Here is a 21,316-nt window from a genome sequence, read left to right as displayed (position 1 = left end):
GGCTCGTCTGGTGGAACTGGGGCTTTTTGACGGCTCTGTTTCTGATGCAGGGGTTTCTGTCGTGGATGTTTTGACGGGTCTGTGTGTTTCTCCAGTAGGTGTGGCGGAGTGTGGGGCCCCCCATACCCCTCAGAGTCCGGAAAAGGATGATGTGGCTCCTCCACCAGCCCTTCCGCATTTTGGTCCATTGTCTCCTGTTCGCCAAGGGTCGAGCATGACTGCTGGGCTTAAGGTTCGTCTGGCTCGTCTACAACTGGAGGCTCAAGAAAAGGAGCAGGTGCGAAAGGCAGAATATGAGCTTCGGTTGCAGGTTCGTAAAATGGAAATAGAGGCTGACAAAGAAATACAGTTGAAAGAATTAGACATAAAGGCTGCCCAACTTTCTTCGACCAATGTACCTCCTTCTGTTTCTGCTCAGGCTATGGCTGTTGAAGCTGGAAGTCATAAGTCGGGGTTTGATGTCAGTAAAAATATAAGTTTGGTGCCAACATTTCGTGAAACGGAGGTGGATGGTTATTTTGGTGCTTTTGAACGCATAGCTATCGCTCTTGCATGGCCTGAAGAGATGTGGTCTATTTTGCTTCAGTGCAAATTAGTTGGTAAAGCGCAAGAAGTGGTTTTCTCTCTTTCTATCGACGATAGCTTGAATTATGGGCTGCTTAAGGATGCAATTCTGCGTGCATATGAGCTGGTGCCTGAAGCTTATTGGCAAAAGTTTAGAAATCACAGGAGGTCTGACAGCCAGACTTTTGCTGAATTTGCGAGGGAGAAGGGGTATCTTTTTGATAAATGGTGTTCTGCTAATGATGTCAAGGGTAACTTTGACTGTCTCCGCCAGCTGATTTTGTTGGAAGATTTCAAGTCAAGGCGGCAGTCTTGGCCGATGAGTTTATTCTAACTCATAAGAACACGTTTTTCTCTTTTCAACCAGCCAGAACTGTGGTACCTCGCTTTGTGAGGCCTGACCTTGATCATGATTCTCTAAAAAAGCAGAGGGATCCCCAGTCACCATCTCGTGGCATTCGTGAGTGCTTTTACTGCCATAAGAAGGGTCAAATCGTTGCAGATTGTCTTACTTTAAAGTGCAAACAGTCTTTGAACACTGACAAGCCCAAGGGAATGGGATTGTTTAAATGTTTGACAGCTCCGGGCCCGGGAAAACCTCCAGTTGAACAGCGTGAACCTGACTCCTGTTTTAAACCCTTCATTTCACAAGGTTTTGTGTCGGTGATGGCTGATCTGAAAGATCAGCGCTTGGTAACCATCTTGAGAGACTCAGGTGATTCTCAGTCCATACTTCGTGACGGTGTCCTACCTTTGTCTTCCTTGTCCTAATGCCAGTCATCTGCAGTTGTGCAGGGTATTGGGATGACGTTTGTTTCTGCTCCCTTGCATAAGCTTTATGTCCGTTCATCATTCATTAACGGATATTGTAAGGTCGCAGTTCTTCCTGCCTTGCCAGTAAAAGGGGTAGATTTTATCTTAGGCAATGACTTGGCTGGTGGGATGGTTGTGCCTGTTCCAGAAGTGTTGGAAAATCCTGTGACGAGTGCTGGATCAGAAAGTTTGCAGATTGGTGCTGACATTTTTCCGGCATGTGTGGTCACAAGAGCTCAGACAAAAAAGTATGGTCTTGATCTCTCTGACTCTTTTATTGTTACACAGCACCCTCCTGACCAAGTGGACAATGAGGTTCAGCTTAAGGTCGCAAAGCAATGTCTAAACTTGCCGAGTTTTGAGGGACTGAAGTTACCGATTTCTCGGGCAGACTTTATTGAAGCACAGACGAACGATGAGACTCTAAAAAAATGTCATGCTTCTGTTTCTTCAAATGAAGCCATTGGGAAGAAAACATCCTATTTTGTTGCTGATGGCATGTTGATACATCGATGGACTAGGGGAGAGTCTGAAGACTGGGACACGGTTTATCAAGTGGTTGTACCCAAATGTTTCCGTTCGGAAGTGCTACTTTTAGCTCATGATAATGTTTGGTCAGGACATATGGGGGTAACAAAAACAACAAAGTCCTAAAACATTTCTTTTGGCCAGGACTTAAGTCTGATGTTGTTAAGTACTGTCGAACCTGTCATGTATGCCAGATTGCAGGGAAACCGAATCAAGTGATTCCTTCAGCTCCTCTTGTTCCCATCCCGGCAGTGGGGGAACCATTTGAAAGGGTGATTGTTGACTGCATGGGACCTTTGCCGAAAACAAAGTCTGGAAACCAATTTTTGCTGACTGTTATGTGTGCTTCTACTAGGTTTCCTGAAGCTGTACCATTGCGGAGAATAACGGCACCAGTTATCTCCAAGGCATTGGTAAAGTTCTTCACAGTGTTTGGCCTACCAAAAGTAATCCAAACTGATCAAGGTACCAACTTTAAGTCAAAAACTTTTGCAGAAGTGGTTAAAATCTTGGTTGTCACTCATGTTACATCAAGTTTTTACCATCCTGAGAGCCAGGGAGCTTTGGAACGTTTCCATCAAACTCTTAAATCAATGTTGTGCAAACACTGCCAGAGTACTCAGAAGGATTGGGATGATAGTGTCCCACTTCTGTTATTTGCTGTCCGTGAAGCAGTTCAAGAGTCACTGGGTTTCAGCCCAGCGCAGTTGGTATTCGGACATGACGTAAGGGGTCCTTTGAAGGTTCTGAAAGACCAGTTGACTTTGCCAGAGAGGACTACTAATATGTAGTTAAACTAAAAGATAAACTCCAGAAGGTTCGTGCTTTAGCCGAAAGTGCTCTGGCTTCATCTCAAAAGAGAATGAAGCAACGTTATGACAAAAAGGCAGTTGTACGTTTGTTTAACCCAGGTGATAAAGTCCTTGTCTTATTACCTGTTCTTGGTTCTGCACTCTCCACCAAATTTGCAGGTCCATATGTCATCAGAGAAAAACTCAGTGACACCAACTACACTGTCAACACTCCTGATCGCAAGCGGCGAGTAAAGTTATGTCATGTGAACATGATAAAACCGTACTGTTCCAGGGAACCTGACCCGGTGGGGTCCACGGCGAAGGGGGAAGAATCCGTCTCTGCGGTGGCACCAGTGGTAACAGTAAAATCCCTCAGAGTTGACGAAAGTGATGGTTTGGTGGAACCGACTCTTATGAAACATGGGGCCAGACTTGCTAATACAGAGGTGTTAGCTAATCTTTCTGAGTATCTTTCTCACCTTTCAGATGACCAGCGGAAGGATGTGGAAAAACTCATTTATGAGTTCCCTACACTTTTTGGTGATGTTCCTTCACAAACTGACCTTGTCTTTCATGACATTGTTCTGGTGGATCCAAAACCCATCAAGCAGAGTGCTTACCAGGTTAACCGTGTAAAAAGAGAGCTGATGAAGAAAGAGGTAGAGTATCATTGAAAATGGATTAGCAGTTTCAAGTAATAGTCCATGGAGTTCTCCTTGCCTGTTGGATATGAAACCCGATCGAAGTCCAACATTCTGTACGGATTTTCGAAAAGTGAATGCTGTCACTGTGCCTGATGCACATCCTCTGCCTCGCATTGATGACTGCATCGATGAAATTGGTCCTGCTACCTACGTTAGTAAACTGGATTTGTTGAAAGGTTACTGGCAGATCCCATTAACTGAAAGAGCTTCTGATGTTTCTGCTTTTGTAACACCTGATCACTTTCTTCAATACACAGTGATGCCTTTTGGATTGTGTAATGCTCCAGCTACCTTCCAGAGGCTTGTGAACCTACTACTGGGAGAGATGCAAAACTGTCGAGTGTATCTAGATGACATCGTGGTGTATTCCGACGACTGGAGAAGACACGTTGCAACCTTGAGGGAGGTATTTCAACGTTTATCGCACGCCAACTTGACTCTCAACCTTGCCAAATGTGAGTGTGGTAAAGGAACTATCCTTTACCTTGGTCAGAGGGTGGGAGGAGGATGTGTCTGTCCTGAAGATGCTAAGATCCAAGTGATTAATGCTTTCCCTGTTCCAAAATGCAGAAAAGAACTCTGCCAATTTTTGGGTATGATAGGTTACTATCGCAGGTTTTGTAACAACTTCTCATCTGTAGCATCTCCATAAACAGCCTTAACCAGTCCGTTACAACCTTTTGCTTGGTCTGATGAGTGTCAGCAGTCTTTCGAGCATCTCAAAGCCATGCTCTGTTGTACTCCGGTGTTGTCTGCTCCAAATTTCTGTTTACCCTTTAAGATCGAGGTTGATGCCAGTGCAGTAGGTGCCGGAGCTGTCCTTCTGCAAGAGGATGTGCAGGGAATTGACCATCCTGTGAGTTATTTTTCTAGAAAGTTCAATACTCACCAAGTTAAGTCTTCTACTATAGAAAAGGAAACTCTTGCACTGTTACTGGCCTTACAGCACTTTGAGGTTTATGTTGGTTCGAATTCTGAACCTGTTAAGGTTTTCACTGATCATAATCCTCTAGTGTTTCTCTCCAGGATGTTTAACCAGAACCACCGCCTTATGCGTTGGGTTTTGATCATTCAAGAATACAACCTGGAGATCCATCACAAAAGGGGTTCAGAAAATGTGTTGGCTGACCCTTTATCTCGTGCAACTTAACTAAAGTAATAGATTGATTCAAACGGTGTTTGAACTTTAAAGGGTGGAGGTGTTATGTGCAAAGAGTTTTTGCTGGCAGTTTCTATAGCTGTTTTCTTTTCCAGGTTCAAGTTGCCTGATACACTGAGGTGAACCTTCCCTTTTGTCGGTGATTGGCTGCTGTGTACCTGGTTGCCCAATCAGCTGTGGAGCCTGCCTTTAAATAGCCTACACCTGGTGGACACGGCGGCCATTTTGTTCTGATACTGCCTTTGAGCCCAGAGCTTTTTTGTCCCTGCTCTTTAGTTGTGAAGTTGAAGCTGAAGTCCTTTTAAAGCTGACTGCCAGGTATGTGGTGGGAAGGTTGTGGACCAGGTAAGATGGGGTACCCTGTACATCTGCACACGTAGTATATGGATGTCTAAAAACGGTAGGTAAGCGTGGGTAGTACCTCTCGTACTGGTTTTAGAACACCATTTTTGTAGATAAGTAAGTTAGGTTTTCTTTTTTTTTTCTCAAGGTTAAGAGTTCAGTTAGGGTGTGTTTTGTTTTATTTATTTCATTTATTTGGTCAACCCACAGGTCCCTTCTTTTCCCCCACATTTCTTTTTTTATTATCTTCAGCAAATAAACTTTTTGCTCTTTAGCAGAACAGCCTCATCCATTATTGTGACTGTCATGTTGCTTCCCCCACACTCTAGACTGGGAGGAATGTTACAAGAGTGCCCAGGTAGCACATAGACAATGCAATTTAACGGTTTTCTTAAAGTAGAAACGTTTAACCTGTGCGGCCAGAGCGCTCTCCTTCCTTCTGCCCGTAAACCTGAGCTGATCACCTAATTGTGCGTGATCAAATGTCTATAGGGGAAAATATGGAAAAGATATAGCCATGAGGTTCACTTTTGCCTCAGACCGACTTATTGCTGTTTTATGGTATGGCTGAATCTGCGATCCGCTGCTACGCGGACTGGAATAACAAATGCTGCAGTAACATGAGTTGTGGTCAGGTTCGAAATCATTGGCTGGAGCGGACCCGACTTTAATACGTCATCCCAAAATAGAAGATAATATCTTAATTTGACCTTGAATGAAAAATGTTGTTATAAAATCTCTTAAAAGTTTTTATCAAAGAGGAGGCAGCGCTCATTTCTGCCTTCAGTCTGACGGCGCGCCGGAGTTTGCGCAGCGTGCGCGCTTATTGAATCTCTGTGTGTGTGTGTGTGTGTGTGTGTGTGTGTGTGCGTGCGCGCGGCACAGCTCCATGAAGCTTGTTTTATGCTTGACGCATTCACTTTCCGCTTGGTGATGCGGCTTGCAGATGGAACGCACCTCACAACTTGCAGCGTTTAAGTCACCGCGTCTCGTTATTGGCGCTATTTAAACCAATGTTGTAAAATTACTTCCGCCCAGCCCAGATGTGCTCACTTGTGCACCCGTGAGCCGTGGTTCCGCTGGAACGCGTCTGACCTCTGACAGACGCACTCTGAACTTCAGATCTTCAGCGCGCTGTTAATAGCCTGAATGGGAATCATTTCTTGTTATTTAGTTACATCCACAATGTTCTGTGTGTGAGGTTTACAATGTCAGAACACCTGCATGAGACAGGGTGTTCATTACAATCTGCCAGAATGACTCGCCTTCAGATTCCTCCAACATCATTAAAAATGATCAAATGGCGTGCGCAGGCCAGAGTGCTGAAGCTTGGTGCATTGTTATTATGAAGCTAGGGCACATGCGGAAGACACACACACACACACACACACACACACACAAACACACACACACACACACACACACACACACACACACACACACACACACACAAGCAAAAATATACTTGTTTTCAATTACATTTATTGGGCCCACTTACTTTTTCTTTGGCCCACCCACAAATGAGTTTCTGGCTACACTAATGGTGACTTCTGACAGACTTCTTTGAGCTCCGCAGCCATTACACTTTTCACCTCGCGCACCCCCTAGCGGCAGCTCGTGCACCCCCGGGGGTTCGCGCACCACACTTTGGGAATCCCTGCTCTATCGTATTGCAAAGTGTCTGTTCTATGTCTAACCAAAACTCATCTAGTGGGTTATCTTGCAACCATCTTGGTATATATTGCAGCCTGTTGGCTAAGAAATAATAATAAAAGTTGGGTAGATCCAGTCCTCCTCTGTCTTTGGTCTTCTGAAGCGTTTTTAAGCTAATTCGTGGAGGTTTATCCTGCCAAAGGAATTTGGTCCAGAGGAGTCCAGAGATTTAAACCAGTCAGCTGGTGGTTTGTTTGGGATCATTGAAAATAAGTAATTTATTCTGGGTAAGACCATCAATATAATTGTAGCAACTCTCCCCATGAGTGATATCGGTAAGGATTTCCATCTTGTAAGATCATCTTCCACTTTCTTTAAAAGTGGGATGTAGTTTAGTTTGGTTAGATCTGCCAACTTGGGAGAGACATTAATTCCCAGGTATGTGATATTCCCTGACTCCAGTTGTGTATTAAGTGAATTGACAAAAGAGAAATTAATTGGTAGAACTGTGGATTTTAACCAGTTTATAGAATAATCTGAAACTTTGGAAAAAAAAGCGTATCAGTTCCATTGAAAGAGAGAGAGAGGATTGAGAATTCTGGAGAAAGAGTAAAACATCACCTGCATAAAGAATCTTATGTTCTATTTTCTTACACTTTATCCCTTTAATACCTGTTCTTTGCCTAACTGCTGCTGCTAGTGGTTCAAGAAAGATAGCAAACAGTGAGGGGGAGAGTGGGCATCCCTGCCTGGTCCCCCTCTGAAGACAGAAGCTAGCTGATATTTGGTTGTTTGTCCTGACACGTGCAGTTGGTGAACTGTATAATGTTTGTAGCATATTTATGAAGAAGTTCCCAAACCCAAATTTATGTAAAGTTGCAAATAAGAACTTCCAGTTAACTCTATCAAAATTATTTTCTGCATTTAGAGATAATATACTAGTTTCTTTGTTTCTACTGTAAGAGAAATCTATCAAGTTAAGTAATCTACGCGAGTTTGTGGATGACTGTCTACCCTTAATGAAACCAGTTTGGTCAGGGTGTATTATGAAGGGGGTTATCTTCAATCTTTTTGCCAGGGCTTTACAAATTATTTTGAAATCAACATTAATAAGAGAAATTGGGCGATAGCTGGTAGGAAATGCAGGGTCTTTGCTTGGTTTTAACAAGAGACTAATATTGGCCGAGTTCATGTTTGGCTGTAATCTGCCGCTCTCTTCGATTTCCCTCACCATTCTGAAAAATATTGGAGCCAGAATGATCCAGAATTCTTTGTAGAACTCTGCTGGAAACCCATCTGGACCTGGAGCTTTCCTATTAGTCATGGGTTTAAGGGCTTCCTGGAGCTCCGCTGATGTTAGTGGCGAGTCCAGGACTGTAACTTGGCTGTCTGATAATTTAGGAAGTGTTATCCTGTCAAGGAACTTATTGATCTTGTTATGGGTTTCTGTGGTGAGTACAAAGTTTTGTAAAAGTCTCTGAAAGTGTTGTTTATGCTTTCAGGGTCATAAACTATATTCCCGGTTGAGTCTTTAACAGCAGATATGGTAGTTTTCTCTTTATTAATTTTTACCTGGCTAGCCAAAAATTTACCTGACTTATTACTATGTTCAAAGTTTTCTATTCGTAGTCTTTGTGCTAAAAATCGTCTTTTTGTCAATAATTCCATGAAGTTCTTATTTAGCTTTACGTAATTTGCTCATTACCTCTTCTTCTGTGGATGCCTCTAAAGACATAATGATTTCTTCTAACTCCTGAATACGATTGTTTTCTGTTTTTTTTTTCTTATGTGATGAAAAAGAGATTATTTTACCTCTCATCACTGCCTTTCCTGCCTCTCAGAGAACAGATGCTGATGTTCCAGGCAGGTCATTATGTTCTAAATATAAAGCCCACTCCTTTTTAAAAAATTCTACAAAACCTTCATCTTTAAGCAGTGATGCATTGAACCTCTAGTTTTTGCTTGGTGGGATTGTCTTCTTGTTTACCAGAGTTAAAAAAAAACGGAGTATGGTAGCTGACAACTATAGGGTGTATCTCAGTGTCTGAAATGTCAGCCAACAATGAGCTGCTGACTAGAAAATAATCCAAACGTGAATGAGAGTGATGGACGTGTGAGAAAAAATTATACTCTCTACGGTTAGGATGAATAGATCGCCATGCATCACAAAGCCCATAATCACTTGTGTACTGTTTAACAATGTTTGTGGATTGCCAATTGCGCTGAGTTCCAGCTGTACTGAGCCTGTATGTTGAAGAATTTATCCAAAAATTTAAATCGCCTCCAAGTATAAGTGGACAGTCCAAGTGTTCGGAGAATACAGAGAAAAAATTACAGAGAAAGAATTATGAAAGAATGAAGGGTCATCAATATTTGGACAGTATATGCTGACAATACATAAGCTTTGATTCTGTACAGATATTTTTAACATTATAAATATACCCTCTGGATCAGAGATTGTGTCCAATACTGTGAAATTGATGTTTTTGTGTATTAAAATAGCTACACATCTTTGCCTAGAGTTATAGCAGGCAGAGAACATGCTGGGAAACTCAGGTGTTTTAAGTTCATCTGCGGATGTGGCAGAGAACATGCTGGGAAACTCAGGTGTTTTAAGTTCATCTGCGGATGTGGCAGATCTATGAGTCTTTTGTAATAATATTACGTCTGCTTGCACTCTCTTTAGCTGATCAAAAGTCTTTATTCTTTTTTCTATGGAGCCAGCTCCATGTTAGAGCCCTGCACGGGCCTAAAATCTGAGCCCGTGTCCGGCCCGGCCCGAGGGAATGGAGCCCCAGCCCGACCCGGCCCGAAAAGGTTTTCAGGATTCTCTGGCCCAGCCCGAGCCAGAGCCCGATTTTTTTTTTAACCAGCTAAATGAAAACAAAGTGCGTCAATCCTGACCAATGTGTTAAAAGACGTGCAGGATCCGATCAATTTGTTTTTCCCTCGTTTACTGTCACGGAGATGACGGCGCACTGGCTCTGGTGGTAATCAAGTTAAATTTGATCTCTTTCCAACAATTTTCACAAGAAAACAGAACAGTCAAAAGCAGGGCTTGAGTTGACCGGATAGTTCCAGAATAGAAAGAATTACCCAGACGCATGCAGACGAACTGACATTTTATTCATTACACACATCGCAGATGTAGCTAAATCACCCAAGAAAAGATTCCCATCTGAACATCTGAGCTGCTCAGCGCAGCTCGCTGTCAGCGCATATGTGCACAGGGAGCTGAAGTTGTGGAGAGGGGTTTGGAGCGCATCGCAGAACCAGAGCACATGCGGGAAGATTCCTCCCACTGAAGCGAGTGTTTTCCAAACCCTGTCGCTCAGAGAGACTTGTCACTTAGAAAATGTTCCCTGATTATGAAACTTTGGCTGAATAGTGCTTGTTCCTGTCTCCAATGTGGCGACACATCCAGGAGCCGTCTGAGGAGAGTCCCAGAATTTCTTCAGCTCAGACGGCGCATATGATTACGCACAAGCGTGACGCGTCACCCCGGTCTCACAGTAAGACCGGGTTGGACCTGTTCAGGTTTACGCAGACAATGTTTACATAGAATTGACTTACAGATATAAAATTAATTCAGTTTACAAGCACAGAGAGCCGCATCAGATGGATGGAAGAGCCGCAGGTTGTGACATGTTTTCTCCAGGACCAGAGAGGACGCAAACTCAATACATCTCTTTTATTGTGACGTAATAATTTCTCCGAGTTTTGCGGTTGCGGGCGGGAGTGTAACGCACACGTTGCAGTTGCAGGCGGTAATGGTCAGAAATTCAGCGGGAGCGGGCAGGAGCGGGATGAAGAAAACAGTCCCACGCATGGCTCTACTGCTGCGTTTGTAGGGTTAGGGTTAGCTCCCCTACACATCCAGGGGAGCTGGAAAAAAAGTGTTCTACCTATATTACATCATTTATGGACTCTTGAGCAGAGAGCACAGAGAGCGGCACAGCGCTCCAGGCTGCTGCTTCCAGCGCACGGTCCATTCTCAAAGTGGCACACCCAAAAACTATACTTAGCACACGATCATTCATGTCCGCAAATGTTCTCTGCTTTCTGTCTTATTTGTGCCTGAAGCGCTCTGCTACTGCGGAACTCATCGCCTGTGCTGCGGTGATTTCACCTCGCTGACGCAGCATCGAAATGCGCTCTCCGCTTTGCGGTCAGGAGATCCCTTTGATCTACTCAAAAGTTACTGATGAGGTGAAAAAGTAAGAATGCAGGCAGCAGTTTTTCTGGAGAGTTAAGAGGAGATGCAGGAAGATGAGAGACAGACAGGACAGGAAATAGTTAAATAAAAACAAGAAAACAAAAAGTGTTGAAAAGTAAAATGTAGGTAGATTTAAAGTTAAAGTCCCATTAGTTGTCACACACACAGGTGTGTGTGCGAAATTTGTTCTGCGCATTTGACCCATCCCCTGGGGGAGCGGTGAGCTGCAGACACAGCTGCGCTCGGGAACCATTTGGTGGTTTAACCCCCCAATCCAACCCCTTAATGCTGAGTGTCAAGCAGGGAGACATTGGGTCCCATTTTTTCAAAGTCTTTGGTATGACCCGACCAGGAATCGAACCCTGATCTCCCAGTCTCAGAGCGGACGCTCTACCACTAGGCCATTACACGTTCTTACCTGTATAAAACAATAAGTTATACACTTGCAATATTTATACGTCTGATACAATTCAGATCACCTTCAAAACTCAGTCACATACCCAGGGCCGTTTCAAGGCATTTTGGGGACCAAGGCAAAATGATCCCCCAGCCCCCATAACTGGGGTCCCCAGAGGCCTCTGTGTAATTCATACTCTGTCCAGGAGTATTAGTTATACAGTGTTTGTAAAAATAAAAATAAAAACCTCAGACATTACTGACATGTTCTAATATTATCAGATGAAAAACTAAATTATCAGACATGCTGTCTCATCTCATCTGCTTCTTTTCTAAACTTGCAAAAAGTAACAAAACCATTTGAAAGCCACTATTTGTGGATTATCTGAAGTTTCCATGGAATGTGTGACAACGTATTTTTTCATTGATCCTATTGTCTAATCTCACAGCTGAAACAAGCATCCTTAATAATCTGTAAACAGGAAGCGTACCGATGCTGTAGTAAAACAAAAGGTATAATAATTTCTTATTAATAAAACCTTGATGCAGCACTAAAGCAGAAAAATGAGATATTGCAATAAATATGCTAAATATTTACATGTGAATTGTTTTAGAGCCCTTTTATTGGCATAATCTGATATTAATTTAGTTCTTACAAAGAAATGGATCCCATATAGGCCATAGTGTGATGTCATAGGCACAGATCCCCTGTCCTCTTTTTTGGAAATGGAAATATGATCACCCTATATTAAACAAACTGTCCACCCGGGCTTTTGCGCTGCACAGAGACGCTTCGCTGCCTATGACTTTGAACGTCAGTTGAGAGCGGTTGAGAGTCAGTCTCGTGCAGACTGACCAATGAAGAGAGGGCCTCAAGTTAAGACCCTCTCATCATTGGCCAGTCCACACGAGGTGGGTCAAAGGTTACCCTGAGCGGGTTATGTGATGTCAGGCATTCAAGTATTGAGTATATTTACTGCATATTACAGTAAAATATTCTGTAAGTGACCGTATTATGGTGATCCTTGGGTCGTGATGATGGGGCCCTTTAATATTGTTGCCCAGGGTACAACAAAGTGTTAATCTGGCCCTGGGTCTCGTGCATTTGCTTCTAAACCGTTTCCTTTCCAGCCCAAGAGAAGAATGAAGAGAAAGGACTCTTTCTTTTTAATAAATCAAAGAACTCTATTTTAATAAGCTTATCAAACAAAGTGTTAGTCAATAATAAAATGTGAACCAATTTGTGAAATGAAAATATTAATTACTTGATTATAATCCTACAGAATATAATAAGTAATATAACTTTAAATGTTTCCACTAGAGACTGATCACACGTAAGGTGACACATTGCTTTTACTGATCCAATCAGAATCTTCCAGATCTGCAGGAGGCATGGTTTTGGCGGTGCTTGGTAATCTGTCCTCTTTTGATTCGACCGTAAATCAAAACATCCAAATTGTAAAACTGTGCCCACGTCATCTTAAACTCCAGTTCAAAGCTTTCTAGAGAAGTTGTTGGAGTGGCCAATCCGGAACTTTCCTCTTCAGTCGAAAGAACCAACGACAAGCTGGATAAAATCTGTTGCTGTTCCAACCAAGCAACAGTTTCTTTCAGAATAAAAGCTGAATAATCACGATCCCTTTTTGAGTCTTGCTAGATGCCAATAAAACTGTCGTGACCCGGAAGTATCTCAAGACTGGTTTGAGTCGGCAACCGCTGCTTTTCCTACCGGCTTTGGTTCCAGAGAGGGTCAAGCTGGACGAGAGGGTGCTCGCTGCGGAACCACAAAGGCGGAGCTGCACCAGAGGGCGGAGCTGCACTAGAGTCAGCTCCGCCCATTCCTGCTCCTAATTGGTGCAGGCAGACTCGCCTCTGCTGAGACAGTCCTTGTTGCAGCAAAAGCACAAAGGTGGAGCTGCCGCTCCCGGCCGTTCCAATTAAGTGACTCCAACTTCGGCTTAATGGCTGTAAGTAACCTAACTTAAAATAAACACAATTAAAGTTATTTATTTAAACGTTTATTTTGCAATGTGTGGTAAATTTGGCTCACATTGCACTCGGTACTTATGCTAACATAGCTAGTAGGGTAGACTTCAAGGTTATCGAATACGAATTTAAACTGTAACGCGCGTACACAAAACTAACTGTATTTATTGAGATAATGGGCTTAGTTTTTGTTTCATAAAGTATGTCATAAAGTCTAAGAATTATTTCTATGTCACTCCCTGCCTACGGCGCGTTGTCACCAGAAACAGAGTTGCGATCATCTGTTGTGCCTTTTTTCGTTAGCACGCTTTGATAAAATCAACAGAATGGAAAAGTTTGATAAAAGTCCATCGACTCACTCCCTTTCAAGGCAAATAAAAGACGTCTTAGCTATTGGAACGATGATTAAACACTCACTAGTCTTCAGAAAGAACTTCATAACCGGTGAGTTATGGCTAACAAACAAGCTAACATTACAACTGTAAACTGCAAATCATAGCAATGGGAGCCAGCCGAAGCGCTGTACGCTGGTTTAGGTTGTGTGTGTATATGCTAAGTTGATGAAAAATAATCCCTCTCTTTTTTCTGGTTGTTGGGTGGTTTTCACTCGGTAGCACTGCATTATTCCAACACGTCAGAGACGTCAGTGTGCTGACTGTGTAGCTGCGGTTACACGTCATGTAAGCAAAGGTTGAGAGAAAGCGTCACAGGATTATTTGGGATTGTGCAAAATAACCTAAAGCATTGTGGTAGTCATGGTAGCTTGGCTTTAGTTTTATTGTGTTGCCAGTCAGTGTTTTTTTTATAGAATTGTAGCACCTGCATTAATTGTTTGGCGTTTTAACGCACAGGTGCTGTTATTGTGTTTACTGAATTTGAACGTTACTCTGCCATACATCTTTTGTACTTGACTGATTACTGTTTTTAAAAAGCATAATCATTTTCTGAGTTTTTATACTATTTTTTAGTCTTGTCCCTGTACACAACTTGTTTAAAGAAGACAGAAACAATCAAAACTAAACTAAAACTAAACTACCTATCGAATGGTATAAAGTAATTAAAACTAAAATTGAATTTTCACAATGGGCAGATAGTAATGGGTAATATTATTCATTAATTCATATTTTTCACTAATTAAAACAAATAACTATCTATATCATTCTAATATTTTCTTTTACTAAACCCACAGCTGCACAGCTACCCACAGAAGCAGATGTAACAACACAACCCTGTAAGTACAATACTGAGAAGAAATTTCAAAAATCATGCCAACAGTATGTAACAACTTTATGTTTGAAAGGATAGCATGATTCTCATAAGCATCATAATAAGCTTTTCACAGAGAAGGTTATATGATGACTGTTCAAATGTTTTATTGCCACACTGACATAAATGTACTCTTCAGACTGTCCAAGCATGTCTGACCTGCTTCCAGGTCTAACACCTAACCAGACATCTGACCAACGGAACAGGAGGATATGGGCTGTTAACCCTCTACCAGCACAACAGAAGTTGGTGATGGATAATTTTGTAGTAATATACATAAATATGTGGTCTACTTTTGTAAATTTTTATTATTTTTTTTTCTGTTGTGCTGTTTGTGTGTGTAAATGCTTTTTTTTTCCCAGTTGGCGTATGTGTTGGATAAAAACAAAGATCCATATGAGGACATACTTTCTTATAGCCCAGGCCGGACATTAACAAGATGTGATTTCTGGTCTTTGGCCTTTGAAGAGGTTGAAGCACAGGTAATTGTACACTTCCATGCATGTGGTGTACATGAATACGTCGTCTTTTAGTAATGACCTTACTTTTCTTTTAACAGATTGCTGATCAGTGCTTTCAAGTCATAACTGCTCTTGGAGCTTCACAGGTCAGCTTGTTTTTGTTCTGTGTGGTATTATTAAGCCTTTGGCAGGGAGTCCTTGTGGCCTTAAGAAGAAATTTCTCACTTCTCATGGAGTTTGTCACAGGCTTTACACAAAACATTTTTCCTACATTTTCTAAAAAAAAAAAAAACCTGTAGCACTACTAGTTTCTGTCTCCAGGGCAAAGACGTCCACACTTTCAGCATCTATATTTGGTGGTTAGCTGGTTACCACCATTTCACTATCATCCCCTTGCAGCTTTACCTGTAAGTTTCTTTTTAAATTATTGTTTGTGTGTACATATATATACAGTACTTCTGTGTGTATATATCATTATTCCAATGCACAGGACAATATTGGAACAAAGGACATCATTTTACTCCCTTCGTGGGAGTCCGGGCACTGGATTTTGTGTGTAAGTTAGCAAATTTTCCAAGTGAGATACTTTATTAACATGTATGTGGATGTGTAGCTGTTGATGTGATGTGTATTTGTTTTTCTGTTTCATTTGCATTTTTCAACCCATCACTATATTTGTCTCTTTTAGCATGCCATACACACATTCCTTTTCTTTTGTAAACTTGTAGTTTTTTTTTTTTTTTTTTTTTTTTTTTTTTTTTTGCGTTGTGGTCTCTCAGGTGTTGCATGTCTTAATGTCATCTGCATTTCCAGGTACTCAAGCCAAAGTCAAAAGAGATTTTATTTCTAGACTCCATGAACTCTGTAGACTTTGGACTTGGGAGCTACAGAGACATATTCAGGTTTTGTTCTCATTACAAAGCGTTCCGGAGTTTCCAGTCAAATTCTTCAAGAAGTTTTCTACTTCTGCATGGTTTGTTCCAGTTTGAACATGAAAAACAAACTCCAGGCGTTGGATATATCAGTATGTTTTGCTTCTCATATGTCAATATGATGAAGCTACAGTCTACACATCCTCTATTTGAGAACTGTTTTGGGATAACTTAGGTTCTGATTTGGATCCATATAAATAAATGGGTTTGCCTTGGTGGACACTCTTTGAAGTGCCAGTTATTGATAAAGTCACCGCTAAGGAATATAAAACTCCTGGAGTCTGTCACTCATGATGACGGGTATGGCAGTTCCATTCAAGGCCATATGTTCCTGTTTCAGACAGTTGGGTATGGTTATTTATAAATAATGGTCATCTTATTAGACCAATTCATTTTAAAACCACTAGCTGAAACACAACATGAGGTGGGGTAGTTCTGTTTTAAACCCCAACTCTTTATTTTTTTGACTTGTATGTTTACTTAGTTTTTGGCTTTAGGGCCGTACTGTATGCATTTATATTGTATTGTTGTTTTATGACAGAGACTTGGCTAATCACATTTCACCAGGCCATTGGAACACTGTAACACTGAGTCAGTTGAAGGTGCGGGTTTTTAACATCTTTGCACACAAACCTTTATTATCTGCTGTGGAGTGTGATGAAAGAATAACTATAGATAATATATGTGGTCTTATTATTGACAGGGTGCACCACTGCAGTGGGGAGGGAATGACTGTGGGGCATACATGATGATGGTCAGTGGTCTTACAATTTAAATGCCATGGTCTTTGTGTGTTCTAAATGCAGATTTGTGGATGTACCATTGGAGTTTGAATTTTGTTTTTCAGTATGCCCTCTATGTGACCCTGGACATGCCTTTTGATTTAGCTCCAGTGAGTTTGTATAGTTATTTTTAAAAAATGCACTGCAAGACCTATTTCAGTTATATTAAGAACTTTTCACTTTATATATATTATCAGTCAGACATGCCCGTAATCAGGAGTTGGTGGTGCCAACAATTACTGAAGACATTTCCTCTGGCTGGGTATGAATCCTTTGCAGGAAATTTCCAAGATGTGAGTCCCCAGTACATGGGGAGTTTGTAATATATCATGGGAAAAATCTTTTTTGCAATCTTTTCTTCAAAGTCAATTCAGCTCACCAGAGCCGGAAATGATGGTCACCCAAGGAGAGCCCACCCCAACAGAGCCAGACACTATGGAGGTCACCCAAAGAAAAGAAATACAGGTATGTAGCATCTAGTGAATGTTTATTGTTTTTAAATTGGTTGTTTTATGTATTTGTATTGAATGAAGAGAACATGACTAATTTCATTGTTATTGGAATTCATTATCATTTTGCATATAGGACGTGCCTGTGATGAGAGGCATTATGGTGGCCTGGGTGAAGGAAAACCAATAACACTTTGCTGGAAAGGTTATCCCACCAGACATCATCAGTATGGATGAAGATGACGCAGCAATGACCATCACAATGCAGGAACTGTTCATGACTACACATGACATGGATAGGGATGAGGATGAAATTCGGTCTCCCTTCATTTTCACCTTCTCAAACAAAGATGATATGGAGTTTTTCATGCATGAAATAAGAGACAAAAGAGATATCCGTGTGTCTTGCATGTGCAACACAGATTAGTACCTGGTGTTTTGCTGTTTGGTTTAGTTTACCAATCTGTCATCAATAACATGTAAAATAAAATCATCAACATCTCAGCCATTAATTCATCTTCAATGTGTTATCGTCACTAGGGCTATGGGGGAGCTGGATTATGTCTCAGATTTAGAAAGGCAGGCTACACGCACATATGCATATATATATATATACACACACATATATATTTATATATTTTACATTATATATATATATATATATATATATAGCTGCTGGATTATGTCTTAATATATATATATATATATATATATAACTGCTGCGTGCCCTTTTAGAAGCTGTTTTTTATTTCAATTGCTGCCATGTAACATTTAAATTCTGATGAAGTCCAGTTGCAAAGATGCAAAACAATTTAAATTGTGATTTTTACAAATAAAATCTTGCTAACCTCACAACCTCAGCAAAGACAAAATTGTGGGGACCCCTGCTGTAACTGGCTGACTAGCATAATTTTCAGTCAGTACACATGGACCTAAACTGTTAGAATAAAAAGTGAGAAAACATTTAAATTGAGATAAAAACAGGGAAAAACACTTTGCAAAGACATAAAAGATAAGTGCCCTGGCCGGGATCCAAACCTGCGTAAGTAGAGCCCGACCGTAACTTCGTTTTCATTCTGGCTAACATGGGTCAGGTTCAAATACAAAATTATTTTAAGTGTAATAATGGGATGCAAGTGTTTCAATTCTTCACTAAATAAAAAAATTATTTTAGAATTTTTTGTTTGCTGTGTTAATCAGTGTTTCAGATTAAAATATGCTGAATAAACCAGCAGAAATTGTGTTTTTATGGTAGATGTGAAGAGTGGAATGAGGGTTTCTTAACACCACAGGAATGTTCTAACTTGTGTCTTCAAACGGATGTTTTCCAGGTCAAAAGAAAGCAGCAACAGTTCTGCTTTTTAGAAGCTAGATAGGCAGAGATATACCAAATTTAAGCTGCTAGAAATACATATACATATAATTATACTTCTATGTAGTTAGTAAAACAAAGTCATAAAATATGAAACAAATGAATCAACTGAGCCTTTCATTTATATTAAAAAAAAGTCAAGGGTAAATTGAGGAATTATGTTTTAAGCATGAAAACAGAAGGTGAAACAGGCCGTGGGACTAGTGAAATAGCAGCTCCACCTTAACATTACATGAATGGGCGGGGATGACTCTAGTGCAGCTCCACCCTCTGGTGCAGCTCCGCCTTTGTGGTTCTGCAGCGAGCACCACTTGAGCTGGACCTCGACATTCCTGATCTAACGGGGACTTCCGAAAGGGTACGTAGGCCGGCAGAATGGCGTCTTAATGTGTGTTATAAATCTCCAAACCAAAGCTTAGCGCGAAAACGTCATCTTCACTCCCAGCAGAACTAATCGTTTCTCTGGATTTGCTGGTTCTGAACAACATTCCACACCATTCTCCGTCTCACTTCACCTTAGTTACACTATACATTTGGTGTTTAAAGTTAGTCTAGTTTTAATTTGTTTAGTAATAAATCTTTAAACTTTTAAAACTTGACTCTCTTTCTTTTGTCTCTGAGTGAATACAAAGTGGTTAAATAATCCCTGCAATAAAAAGTTCCAATCTTCTGGTTTAAGTTATCCACAAGTCCATAAGATTGATTTCCTATTTCCTATGAAATCTCATATTTTACAGTTCATTAAATAATATGTAAATTTAATCGTTACACCAGCGTTAGAGAGTTACAGTAATCCAGCCTTGATATCACAAAGGCATGGAGTACTCGTTCCAAGTGGGTCCTTGACATTGTTGGGGTTATTAGGAGCGAACAATTCGCAAGCGTTAACTTACTTTTGGATTCTTCAATAAATTCTGTAAATATGTAAATATTTACTGATTTATTAATTAATTAAGATATTCTTAGATATACGGGGCACCATTCCCCTTTTTCCGGGGAAAAATTGAATCCAAAACTCTTATCAGTCTTTCTTGAAGTTCGTAGAATCCTTGGAGCAGAGACTTCTCTTCGACACAACAAAGCTACTGGAGACGAAAATCTGAATTTTATAACGTTTAATTAACAATTTGTCAAATGAATAAACAGTGGAATAGATGAATAATAACCGTGTGATATGATTGAAGATGGATGTGTTTGCATGTGATGGAGGATGTATGAATGGGGTCCTTTGTTCTCACAAAGGAGTAGTGTGTATGTGTGTGTGTGTGTGCGTGTGTATGGATTCAAAATGGAGTCTTGAATACAAGATGGCTGACCCCTTTGTCTGGCTAAAGTGTGGGTGGCAACTTGCACTTTAACTTCCAAAGCACTTAGAATCAGTAGTAACTTAACCTTAAATCACTCAAAACATTTCAAAAGATCATGAAACAACACAAAAGATTAATCACAAATTAATATCTTTTAGTTTCAGCCTGGCCATGACAGAAACCATTTTAAGATACCAAACAATGATCAATAAGCAGTTTATTCTTTCAAAATGACCCGACGGACGTGTTTGGGACGAAAGAGGAAAACACGAAGCTACTTTTTAAGCAATAGACGCGGTTTATTGCTTATTTGAGACTATAGAGGAAACGGGAGAAGAAAAGGAGAGAAAAAAATGAGTTTCCTGATCACCAAAGCAGCAAGGCGTCCCCCGCTGTTATGACTTGACGGTTCTCCGTTTTTCTCCGCAGTTTCCGGCGTCATCCGTCGGTTTGATGCTTTCTCCGTTGTTTGGCGTTCACGAGTGTTTCTCCACGGGCTGGACAGAGACAGCAAAGTTTCTTTCTGTGCTGAGTTATAACTTACAGCGTTTCTGAGAGCTGGATGGAGTTGTTGTTTCCCTCCGCAGTTCTGTGTCCTCAAACATCAGCTGGAGGGGAGCAGAAACGAGCAGATCTGATGGGCTTGCAGTTTAGTTTCCAGCAGTTCCGTGGCTCAACTTGGCACTTAGAGCTTCCGCGTGCTCAAGTTGTCGGAGCGTCGATAAGCGTGTCCTTACCGCCAGGTATCCTGGGCAAAAGAACGAGGTTTCTTTGTCTCTGCTGAAGATTTATGGTCTTAGTTCGCGGGAAAAGTCCACGGCTTCCCGCACATGCGCAGAACGTGTTTCTGGTACTAGGCGGTGACGTCATCACAATGCTTCCGTGTGCAAAGCATCATGGGAAATGAAGTTTCTTGGCGCTGATGTGATTATTTGCTTTTCAGAGCAATTTAAGCACAGTCATTTTGGAGAAAATCACTGCATAGTAATTTCCTCATGAGGTCAGACCCTCAACAACATCAACGGCTTAATTTTTGCTAGGCAACGCAAATGAAAAAAGCAGGAGCGCACCACCAGATTGATATGGGCGTCAAATTAGAATCCAGTCAATCCTAACCCCAAGGCTAGTGACAACTGGTTTCTGACATGGAGAGAGAAAATCCAGGTCAGATATAGCGCCAAGGTCTGACCTAGATCTCGGGTGAAAGATGATGAGCTCAGTTTTATGCTCATTAAGATGCAGATAGTTAGCTGCTAACCAGGACTTGACTTCATTAACACAGCTAACCAGAATCGTAACAGAGGCACATTTCCCAGGCCATGGTGGTGAGTAGATCTGACAGTCATCATAAAGGTGAAACTCAACACCATGACCACAGAAGATGGACCCCAGCGGTAGCATATAAATGGCAAATAGGAGTGGACGAAGAGTTGAGACCTACGGAACCCCCCAACGCAGCGCCTCAGAGGAGGAAAAATTGTCCCCCCTTTTCACACAAAACCTACTACCATGGAAGTACGACTGAAACCATTCAAGTGACCCTGTGATCCCAGACAATCCAGAGCTGAGCCCAACTCCACAGCTGACAGTTC

The 21,316-nt window shown here is 41.3% G+C and overlaps 1 long non-coding RNA gene across 1 annotated transcript; it reads left to right on the top strand.

Moving 5' to 3' along the window:
• Positions 1–16,232: 16,232 nt before the first annotated feature.
• Positions 16,233–17,656, top strand: LOC139071607 (uncharacterized). The gene is made up of 3 exons (XR_011521455.1): positions 16,233–16,858; positions 16,962–17,061; positions 17,182–17,656. It is a non-coding gene; the product is annotated as an uncharacterized lncRNA (long non-coding RNA).
• Positions 17,657–21,316: the final 3,660 nt, after the last annotated feature.

Source organism: Nothobranchius furzeri, chromosome 9 (genome assembly GCF_043380555.1).
Source record: "Nothobranchius furzeri strain GRZ-AD chromosome 9, NfurGRZ-RIMD1, whole genome shotgun sequence".
NCBI classification, from domain to species: Eukaryota; Metazoa; Chordata; class Actinopteri; order Cyprinodontiformes; family Nothobranchiidae; genus Nothobranchius; species Nothobranchius furzeri.
This window is presented reverse-complemented; position numbering and strand designations above follow the sequence as displayed.